The sequence below is a fragment of the Pundamilia nyererei genome, unplaced genomic scaffold (genome assembly GCF_000239375.1).
Source record: "Pundamilia nyererei isolate P.nyererei 1_Seehausen unplaced genomic scaffold, PunNye1.0 scaffold00052, whole genome shotgun sequence".
Lineage (NCBI taxonomy): Eukaryota > Metazoa > Chordata > Actinopteri > Cichliformes > Cichlidae > Pundamilia > Pundamilia nyererei.
Genome location: NW_005187453.1, coordinates 1,949,992 through 1,962,396, shown reverse-complemented (window position 1 = coordinate 1,962,396; position 12,405 = coordinate 1,949,992).

Here is a 12,405-nt window from a genome sequence, read left to right as displayed (position 1 = left end):
AACAACTCACAGCCACAAAAGCTGGTTTCCGGTACAGTCTTACAAAATAAAATCAAAATTAAGAGGAAAGGAAAGCGTGTTTTACTGAGCATTTAAAACGTACACTGAGCACACAACGACGTATTTGGACTAGTGAAGGTTAAAAACGGATTAGTAAGGCTCGTAAATGAAAATGAAAGAAAAAAAGAAACCAGTTCATCCTTAAACGTTTCATCTTCAATTATGACATTTGGATGCCTTTATTAGTGAAGCGGAATTCGACTTCCGCTTTGTGATACTTGACGTTTTCACGCAGGTTTTCCACCAGCCTCTCAGCTCTGATGCCCACCGCGCATGTTCCTCCTCTGACAGGTGATCCGAAGACATCAGCGGGGGAAAATATGGATTTAAAGGAGACCTATTCAGTTATAGTTAAATTAAATAGATCTAATATAAGGAGGAAAACAATCACAAAGTATGTAACGGACATCTGCAGTAGTCCACAGATGACTCCTAACAAGAAGAGTAATTCATATGCCTTCTCAGTTGGCAGCTGTACATCTCTCTTTCTCAGTTTTTTAAAATATCCAAAATACATTATATTGTCAGATATGATAATGTGCATTTGAAGGCTGGCTGGGAAAATCAGGTTTCACTGACTGAAGCCAGATAAGTTGCAATGAATTCTTTATCTCCTCTCTCCTTGTGAAGATTTAATTGCTGTTGTTATCATGAAGAACACAGCACAGGATCAAATGAGCGTAATATAAAAGGAGGGTAATGAAAAGACAACGCAGAGGCAGCAGTATGTTGCATCTTTACACCATAACACCACCACAGCAACACACACACAACAGTCCAAAGCTGTAAACAGAATTACATTAAACCTGCCCACATGTTGCAAATTAAACCTACAGTGTATTTAGCTCTATTGTCTTGAGAACATGCACAGCAGGCCACCAGATTTGGCAAGTAGGATATTAAAATATGTCGTCTCCACTGTACATCAAGGAGATATGTCACGATATGACAGCAAGTGCTCATTTGCTGTTTTGCATGTGGAGCTCTGAGGGGGGAAATGTGTCCTCACTTTACCCAGTTCAAAGCCCTTAGTACCTGGACTAGCTTGGTAAAGGGAAAAACTGGGTAACTAGACAGTGCGGTAGAAACAACAAAGACCAGAGCTTTAGTGCTTGTGTCTATTTCTTCCTGTTCTATTAATAATAGAATTGATAGAAATAAGAGCATGTGGCACTACAAATCATCATTTTACCACTGTTTACATGTCATGACAGCCCCTGCAACTGGGATGATATTTGTTTGTCCTTCAGATATCTTTGTTTTTAGGCATTGAAAGCCATAAGCCTACACACGAGAGTACAGTCTTTTGATTTTTTGCTATGAATATGTTGGAATAGAAATAATTAGATAAAAATATTTGATAAAAATCTGCCATACAATCTATTCAGAGAGATTATTTAATTAAAGTTTGGTATAGATGATATTTTAGATCAGATGATCACTCTTGTGTCTAAGACCAAAATTTGGGGCAAACAGCCCCCCCACCCCCTCAAATTTAGAGTTTTTAAATTAGCGTTTTTTTATATTAACATGTACACAAATTATGGAGAAAAAAAGTTATTTCATCAGAGTTAAAAACCAGCAAGGATTCCAGAAAGTTACTCAAAATATAGGTCAAGAAACAGTCCAGCACATGATTTGTACAATGTGTTTTTTCAGTGCTGATTAAAGAAACAGCACCAACAACAACCAATATACAACCAATATATTGTATATCTTATTCATCTGTTCCTCTTTCTCTTCTGCTGCTTTGAGCATGTACGTGACAAAAGAATTTCCCTCGGGGTAAATAAAGTTATTCTTATTCTTATTCTTAAAACAATGAGTGTGTAGGGTTATTTTTGGGGTGTGTGTTTAGCTATTATTTTTTGGCAAGATAGTAAAGAGCAGACAGGAAAATAGGGAGAATGACATGCAGCAAATGGTCTGGGGTGGATTCAAACCCAAGCCCCTGCAGCCTTTTGGCATATGGCTCCCCCACACAACCAGGTGAGCTATAATAGCCTGTCCCCCCTCCAGTTTCCAGTTTTTATTGACACCCAAGCTAACCGTCTCCTGGTTGTAGCTTCACATTTAAGTGAAGATGTGTGTTAGGCATCTCATTTAGTTGCAGAAGAAGGAAAAAAAGGCCAAATGTCATGTTCTTTGTTTCTTATATTTTAGAGTAGGAAAATGTTAACTATAATTGGTTTGGCTACAGCATTCAAATCCACGCTTTACTCCATCACTTTCACTGTTTCCTGTAATGCTTTGCTTTTTCTCTTAGCCTTTAGTACCTCTTTCTGCAAAAACATGCTTTCTTCACCCTAACTTCACCTCTTTGGCTTTCACAGATGTGAATATTTTTATAGTTGTCTCCCTCTTTCTGCTTTCTTCCTGCTTCCTCTCCTCCTCCTCACCCTCCTCCTCACCTAAACGAATGTGTACGTGTAGGCAGAGGTGAGTTTCGGTGTCTGTCTTCGGTGATAAATGATGGTGGTGTAGCGATTGCTCGGTTCCTCCCCTTCTTTCCACTGACTGCCGAAGCATGCCCTGATTGTCTCTACGCTGTGAGGCGGAAGCAGTCCATACATGCGCCTCCGTCTCTGGCGTGTGTGTGTGTGTGTATGTCTCATCCACATAGTCACATAAACACACTGACTGAAGTATTCAGTGATGCAAAGCAAAAGCATTCACCCAGACAGACGGACGGGCAGACAGTCACACACACAAACACAAACCAGCGTACAGGCGCAACATCAAACACAGGCCTAGGGACAAGCACTCTCTGAGGCATGTGCAAACCCAGCAATTTATACAGACACATACACACCTGCATACAGTGTACACATACACTTATTAGTACAGTGCTACCAGGGCCCTTTAGGCATGCTTCTGTTATAAAAAGCAAAACTGCAGAGGAGTGAAATGAGTATTCAGATCATCTTGTTAATTAAGAGAATGAATCAATACAAAACAATCTGAAAGCGCTGCATTACAAGTAGAAATCCAACACTCCCAGGACCATGAAAAGTAATTTCAATACACCACTTCACTGGACATGTTCACACTCACGAGGCAAACATACACTAAAGCATTGATTTAGCCTTTAAGGAGACATATATTTGTTTTTGTTTTTTTTATGTTTTATGAAGTACCTTAAATCAAAATTGCAACCCCAGCTTTCTGGACTAGAAATGTACAATACTTCCTTCTGTATTAGAGTAGAAGTTCCTTAAAGTGTAGCTTAAAAGTACAATAAAACTAAACTTTAGTAGTACTTTAGGTACTCTTCAACCCTGAATCAGGTGTTCTTCTGGACACTCCGAGAGGTATGTCTGTTCGTGCTGTGTAGCCTCATAAGTGTAACTTGAGTCTGGTAACCAGATAACACACACTGGGCTGTGTTCATTAAATTTGAATAGTCACCTGGGGTATGAAGCAAAGAAGCTAACAAATGCAATATGTACATATATATGTATTTTGCTCTTGCACACCACTGCAAAACTCAAGTTTAAACTAGAATTTCCAAAGCACAAGAATAGGCTTACACTGTCAGAAAATGAACCAAATACGCCCAAACACGGCCTTGTAGATTTATTCCTTTGTGAATACAGTGCAACACCTGTTTTTCCTTTCTTATATTCTTGTCTGAAATTAAAAAAAAAAAACCTGCTAGAAATTTCCCAACTTCCTCCAAATTGCTGTCCTTATTCTAAGAAGAGCAAGCAAGAGCTACATACCTGTGTTACCGTGCACAAATATGCGCCGCCTTCTCTCTCCAAAGTCTGTGTGCGATGAGGTGAAGCAGCTCCCAGGTGACGGTGTACTTGCAAGTGACGTTTAATTTCTGGTACATTAGGACTGAGCTTTCCTTAACCTTATTAGCGTCCTGGCACAAGCCTAATTCCGCCTTCAGTGCCAATTTTTTCCTGACCACTGAGGCACGATGGACTAAAAATATTTTTAAAGTCACAGAGGCGCCTTCCCTTCCTTTCGTTTCTCAATCTTACTAACCTTATGCACAGGAGCGGGAGCGCGTGGTAGGTGTGCTTGAGTGCACCTGCTGCCAACACACACACACACTAACAGACAAAGACACACTCATGCGCAGACATAAGCGGCCACTCTAATCCGCTTTCCCTCTGAAAGATAGGCCAATCAGACACTGCTCTGCACTGTAAGCTGTTTTCTTGTACACAGACTTCATCTGAGCACATCTCTGCTGTGGCTTGGTGCCAAACTTGAGGGTCAAGTTAGCCCAGTGGGGGAAAAAAAAACACCCAAACAAAAACAAAACAAACAAGCAAGAAAAAAAAGGATCCATCATCAATTATTCATCTCTTGCCAGACTTCATTTTTCCCCTCATTTCTTTGGCCTCCAAAACTGCACCGAGAGGCCTCGACACCACCATCTGTTGAACCCAGTAAACACAAGCAAGGGGAGTGGGTAGCAGTGGATGACATGATAGCAGCATTACAGAAAACATAGGATTACTCTGTGGTATTTAAGAAATAGGACGCTCTTCTTTCTCAGAGTATTGCTGAGGCCGTTTCCTTGGAGCTAAATTCTCTGTGAATAGTGTTCCTCGCTCCCTGAAGACACACAAAGGCGTCAGATTCAGAGACTCAACACAAGTTATATAAATCCCTTTGTTTCATACAAACACACAGCAGCACAAACACAAAGAGCTGAGAATGTCGACGTATATATGAGCGATGAACTGTTGAAAAGCCTGAAATCATGTTTGAAATGTGGCTTGAAATATGATGAAAACCAAATAAGACTTTTTCTTTGCTTCAACTGCACGGAGGAGGAGATGGAGTCTCACAACACCTGTCCTCATCTGCATCTTCTCCTCGATATACAAAAGGATCACAGACTCGCTGCAGTATCACAGTGGTCAGCTCAAAAGACTTCAGGCTTCCAGTTTTTAAAAAAATTGCAGGAAAAAAAAATCTAAAATCGATATGTGTTGGATTTGCTTCCCGGAGGTTGTTATGGTGCTAGGGTGAAGGGCGTGGGAAGGAGACTTTAACTGGTAACAGAACTGTTAATAGGATTTGCAGGTCATTGTCTGGGAGCCAATCTCCAAGCCAATTTTCCAGTAGCTGACTGATGTAACAGCAGCGTACACTTCTTGCTAAATAAAGGTGAAGTGGTTACAGCGGGGTCTGGATATGGAAAAACTGCAGGGAAAGCGGGTAATTATAGCACAAGTAGCCACAGTTTCCTCTTTAGGCTCAGCTGGTGAGAGGCACTTGTTCCCAGTGATCAGTCAGCGTGACAGCACTCTGATGTTGTGTTCCTCGGAAGTTTGAATTCCTGTGAGCATACCAGTCATTGCGAAGTCTGCTCAATGGAGGCGGCAGCCCGTGCTAATTAAGAGAAACTTTCTGCAGCGCATTCCACAGAAGCTGCAGTCGAGTGAAAACACAGCGCAAGGATCTTTCAGGGGGGAAACTGCCTAAAAACTGGGTTTTTAAAACAGCGGTGAGCTCCTGTGATTTAGCATTAATTTTAATGTAAATAAATAGATTATTACCTTAAAAAGGTTTCTTAGAATTTCTTTCTGTTTCCTGAGAAGTCATAGAAGAGATACGGGGAGGGGGGAGTCGCCTCAACAGGCATTTAAGCAAATGAGACATCCCTGCTTCGGAGCTGTCATTTTAAAGTGATGTCAATTAATTATGGCGTATGGCACAGTCGCAAAGCCTGCTGCTATATTTTATGATCTCTGAGCATGACAGTGTTCGTGACAACTTCTTTACTTTTAATTGAACTCACAACGAGGTCTAGTGAGACAAGAATCTATTAAAGTCATACAAACAGCCACAAACAGTGAAGGGCTTTGAAATTCACACAGAGCTGATTATCTTTACAGCTAATATAACTCACGAATAGAAAAAGAACATTTATTTGTCCTGTTTCCACCATGTTTTTTTAAAAATGTATTTATTTATTTTATTCCACTTCTGTGTCATACCTCTTTTATACTTCACGGATCCAAAAGACTAATGTTAAGGATATACCTGTGCATCCTTCTCACATCTCCTCCAGCAGGCGTCCGATCTCATTGCTCTTCTTTTCGCCACGTGCATTTTAGGATTCGAGATACCCTTCAAGATGGTACACTGGGATGAATTTAAGAGTCATGGACAAGAGGAACGTGGAGATGATGAGGCTGGTCATGGCTGTCATGGTCATGGGTTGAGTTTTATTGGACTTTTAAGTTTTGTTTATTTAATTATTCGTTGTGATTCCTGGTGCATTTGCTGCTTTAGCCTTATTCCTCCCTTATTGTTCTTCTCTCCGGTGCCATGACATGGAAGCATGCTATCCTTGCACAGGAGACAACTAGAATCATATGGGAAACAGCCAAAAGTCTCCCAAACTAACAAAATTCAACTACCAACAGCTTTTAAATAGAAAAGATTGAAAAAAATAAAGGACCCACATAAAGTCAAAGAATCTGAAAGTTTAGCTAATCATTGCATGTTGCTGGATTTATAAATTTAAATACATTTTCAATACCAAATCACGTGCACCATGTTTGGACTGTGAGAGGAAGCTGGAATTCCTGGAAACAACCCACATAAACCGCACACAGAAAAGGCTCAGACTGGAATCAAATCCAGGATCTAGATCAAGATTGCCGCCACAGCACCGCCCCAAACTATTCTTCAATTTGAAAATGATCACGTCACTCTTTACATCAGCAACTCATCTGCGCTGCTGCGCATCAAACTATGTACTATGTATTTGCAATTCTAATCGCTGTTACTTTATCAAAAATATCTCCGTGAGTCAGATAATAGATATCAATCTTACATTTCCTTCCATGTTTCATTTTCTCAGGGTAAATATTCGGTTTGAGAGCACTCTCCTAAAGCACGACTCACGGCTATAATGGATTTGTGTTGTGCCCCTCTCCCACTCTCACTCCACATTCCTCTTTTATTCATTGCAGTGAATTGACAGAAGTTGACATCTTAACTAATGCTACTCCAGGATCTAATGAGCTGATTCATCAGTAGTGGTACAGGACTGGGAGTAGCCCTTTGTTGGGGGAGAGGGGGAGGTAGAGTGCTCATTTTGGAAAGAGAGGTGAAAGGGTTAATGCCAAAGTAATGTGGCTTTAAATGCCAATCAAGTCATGCACACCCCCGTGGTTTATGAATCATTAACAACACACACCTGTTGTCAGGGCAGTGCGTCACAGATCGTGGCATCGTCATTTTGCCACAGGGGAGTAAGTCCCTTGTGTTGAGCTAAACTAAACGCAGATGAGTCATAGTGAGGGCAAATTCAACTGAGCATGTCCATTCAAACACATCATATTTTGGAGCTAAGAAGGGGGTTACATAAAATACTCCACAGGACTTGGGGTCATTCTCTACATGCTGCCGTATTTTTCATGTAGTATTTTCCTTGGCTTGTAAAGCTGCTTGGACCAGAGAGCTTTGGCAGCCCTTGAAGATTTACCCAATCCTTGAGTGTAACTCTGCAATCTCCTCTGATTCAGTATTCTCTCCAGCGATGGTCAGGAATAGGTCATTGATCACCTCATCAATCACAAGCAATCAGCGAGTGGTACGTGGCTGAGGTCAAACTGGTGAGTGCGAATCAGTTTATATCTGTACCAACACAATAAGGAGGACGGATCAAAATAATAAATCATAATTCCACAAGAGAGACCAACAAACAGCACCCTCATAGGCAAATTAACTTGGTGTTTGAGAAGAATATGGAAGTCATGCATGACTGAATGGCTTTTAGTTCAATCCAAATTAAGGTATCTTTAAAGTCGAGTATGTTAAGAGCAGAGATGGGTAACGCGTTACTGTAATCTGATTACCTTTTAAAGTAATGAGTAAAGTAAGGGATTACTATCGCAAAAACGGTAATTAGATTACCGTTACTTTCCTGTAGGAACGCTGCGTTACTGCGTTACTAAAACTGTGAGTTTTTTGCGAGAATGTGTCATGACAATGACATAAGCGCGTGCGACATTCGTGACAACAGCTGTGTGCTGATCAACAATGGATAATATATCGAGTACGGGAGAGAGTATGAGCGTGCAGCGTTTAAAGCGTGGAAGTACTGACCTTACTTTGAGTTTGATTCTATAAAAAGTGACAAAAACATTCTGTTGTGCGTGGGAAGAAAACTTCTTTTTACAGCGAAAAAAAAAAACCCTAAACAAGCACCGAGTGCGCAACGACGTAATGGGAAATTCACAGAGAAACTCGCGGATTCTTCCACTGACCGCTGCGGCACACCTGCACCAGGGCAAACCTCCGCCTACCCTACTCCTGCTTCACAGGTGAAAATAGAGCAACAGGACCGCTAGTCTTTGACTTTATTTATTTTCTGCTGTGTTTTACTTGCATCTTTTTGAAAGACTGAGTGTAAACACAAAAAATATTTTATTTTATGTGCTGGAATGTGCAGAAAATAGGTTTAAATGTTAAACTAATTTCTTCAAGTCAGAGAATGTTGCATATAATTAAATTTTTGCTTGATGCATGAAGTTAAAAGATTAAAACTGATAAAACAAGTTAAAAAAAGAGACTTTTCCATTTGATTACATTTTGTATGATGGATTATGCAGAAAAAGTAGAATTGGGCTGAAAGATCTATCGCTTTATCATCTCTTCAGGTTGTAAATCGTGTTTTTAAAAAGTAACTAAGTAACTAAGTAATTAATTACTTTTGAAAATAAGTAATCAGTAAAGTAACGGGATTACTTTTTTGGGGTGTTAATCAGTAATTAGTTACTGATTACTTTTTTCAAGTAACTTGACCAACACTGGTTAAGAGGCATAATTGTGACTCATTTGCATGTTATAAGTAAATAAAGAAATCCCTAAAATCCACATACTTAACAAAACAAGCACCACGGGCAGAAACAGTACAAAAAAGATGTAACTATTTTGAAAGATGTGGATTTTATAAAGCAATAATTCTAGTGATTCTTGAAATGCATGATGGGAAATGTGGGCTCAAATCCACTGTTTTGGATTTGATGATATTAGACGGTAAAAACATGAAAGGTCTGGTTACTGACTGTGTGTAAAAGATTAAAAAAAAATCACTGTTAAAAAATCGAGCTGAGTATTTTCACAATCCACATTGCCATTTTGAAACTGGTCATGGCAAGTGTATACCGAGGGTACAGATCAAAGGAGAAGTAAGGATGATTTATCACAGACCATACAAGGAGAAGAGGAGTCGCCTCTTGCTGGTCATTAGAAAGAATGCAGGTTTAAAGATTTCACTCACTTCACTTTTCATACCCCAAATCTACAACCATCCTATATACAGACCATAGATATGCTTCATTATTATTATTATTATTACTCCTGAATCTTATCCAACCTGTACGTAAAATACTAAACTAATAGAATAGAATTTTAATGGAATAAAACCGCTATTTGTTAAGAGCAGAATCATAGGACTTTATATTAAAGAACTCCTAATTTTTAATTTGAATTATAGAGCCAGATCAATTAGTATACTTTAAATACATATTAGACTGAGCAGTGGGGAAATATATATTCATTTAAATCTATTTTCCATAAACCTTTCTAGATCTTGGAAGATTTAGAAAATTTTCAGCACTGTGCCAAATCCGGTAAATTAAATCAGTGTGTAGCCAAGAAAAGAAAGCTGCACCTGGAGAACACAGTAGGGTTCAGTCTTGATGGGAAATGTCATCTATCATCAAGAAGAGCTGCTTTGTATTACATCCCTCCTCCAGTTGCCATGGTTTCCAGCTGCCACTCAGCTGCAGGGTTCCTAATTATGGGATCTCTTGAAGATTACTGCAACATGTATTTTTTGTCTGCTTATTTTGTTGGTTTTTGTTTTTTTAGCCCTTTATCACCATTCCTCTTCCCCGCTGTTTTTCTTTCCCTCCTTCTTTCTCCCCTTTCTTTTCCCCAGTCAAGTCTGTCCTGTATTTAGCAGGTTAAAATAAAATAAACAATAAAAGGCGAATCAAATAGACCATTACGGCAAGGCTGGGTTGGTCGATTTGGTAAAGTAAATCCGTTGGGCATCTTTCTTTGCCTTTAGACAATAATTCTGATGGCAAAAGAGCCAAATGGGACAGGTCAAAAAAAAAAAAGAAGAAGAAGAAGATTACTGCAACATGCATCAGTTGCATGAAGTATACTGCAGCTAAGGAACATTATAGACTGTGTGTCTATGCTTTAAGAAATTTTTTTGATGCACGAGCATGTGCAGGAGTGGACAGTTAATGAACGTGCACGAGAACCTTCTGTTGTCATTTCCACAGTTCGCCATAACATCCTAACGCCTAACGACATCTATCTATCGCTCTCACACAGACGGACACACAAACACAGACATCTGTTGGATGATCTTTGGCACATCGCACCATGTCTCTGCCATAACCAGAAGCTGACAAAACTGCATTTGCTTAATTGAACAAAATGTTGAAATGCTACAAAATGATTAATATGTCTATAAGCCTAAAATGTTTCTAATGTAACATTATTATGTCCTGTTTTTGCAGAAAATATGTGAGAGTTAAATTCTTTGAACAAATATTTTGGTGTAAAGACCAATAGCAGCTCAGATAACCTTAACCAAACTTCAGAAGATGACCTCAGAGACCAGCATATTTCTTCTTTCACCTGATGTTGCTCGCTTCTTCTCTCTTCTTGCTCAGTGTGGCAAAATGCATCATACACCCACAGACAGTGTAACATAGTAATAAAATATTTGTCTGATAGTTGCCTTGAAATGTTCCAAACAGTACTGACACTATTAACATGGTTTAGTTGTTCATAATTCAAAGTCAATACTCAAATGAGCTCAGTTGAAGCCTAGTGGACAGCTAAAGGACAGAGCTAATGGCTACCCGTCAGTCAAAGCAGCGATGCCCCCCAAAAAGCTCATTTTAAGCCTTAATAATATTTACATTGGAAAGTTATAAAATAAATACCTCCACACAGTCGTACTGAAGAATTAAATTAGCTGTAGAAAACAAAATGTCTTTTGCACCAGACTGTATACATGTTCATTCATGCTTCATAGCTAAACACTTTAACATGGCATGTGTTGCTTTTTGAAACGGCCCCAAGTGGTCGGTGCAGGAACTGCAATTTTTGAAATTTGCCTTCTTTTTTGAGATGCTGCTTGACCACATATGTGTGCCAGTTCTTCTCACTGCAGCTTTTTACAAGTAAATGACAGTTGTATTTAATGGCTGAAGCATGCAGGACTACATCCAGGGTATAGTAAGAGTTGAGCAGCACCCCTTGAGGTAAAACTGAGTTCAAAGAGAATGAAAAATTATAAATTGGGGGGGGGGGAAGCTGCACTGTATCTTCTGTATCTTTGAAATATACTAAAGTAGCAGAGAGAGGGGACTAGCAGTGAGCTCAGCATTTTGCCGCTATCATGTCCTGCCATTGACCTAAATCTCCTCCTCTCTCCTTGCCCACAGACTTTATTTCCCACAATCCCTTGGGCTAGCTCCTGGGCAAGAAGGAATGAGTCAGAGCTTCTGAGCAGTGCAGAGCCTACTTTCTAAAAGTCGTGAGGCGCTTTGGATGTGAATACACATATATTGCAAATGCACTAGCACATATCATGTACTTTATTTAAATAAAGTACAGTTAGCTAGAAGAAATCTGAATCTGGACGTTTTGACTCTACCAGTACCTAATGTAAAACACAGTCTGAGATACTACTATAATACATTTGTGTGTAGACTTTTAGTAATACATTTCAAAAACTTTTCACACATTATGTTGCTCTTACACTTTCGTAAGCAGTCCACAGTTTAGTAATCCACAGTTTAAAAAAAACTGTGGATTATCAGTACCACCCCCTAAAGAAATAATATGGTTTCAAATAGAAATGTAGCTTTGAGGCACGGATATGATAGGAGACGTTTAGAGGAAAGCCCTTCAGACAGTGAGAAGCCCCCTTGAAGCAAAGGAAAGAGGAATAAAATCACCAAACATAATGGTCAAGACATCCTGTTTCTGCAGCTGAAAGTGAGTATCTTAAGAACTCAGACTGACACACAGGACATTCAAGGACAGTAGTCATGGTAACAGGAGCAGTAAATCCACAATGTGCATAAAACTTGAGGGGCAGGGAAACTGTTTGCACCAGTCTAATCACTTCAGCTGACATACAACATGCATGCACTTACACATCCACATGTTACCTTTGAAGTCATTGCACCTGGATTTGAATGGAAGCTATTTCTATTTCTATTTCTTTCTTTCTATCTATCTATCTATCTATCTATCTATCTATCTATCTATCTATCTATCTATCTATCTATCTATCTATCTATCTATCTATCTATCTATCTATCT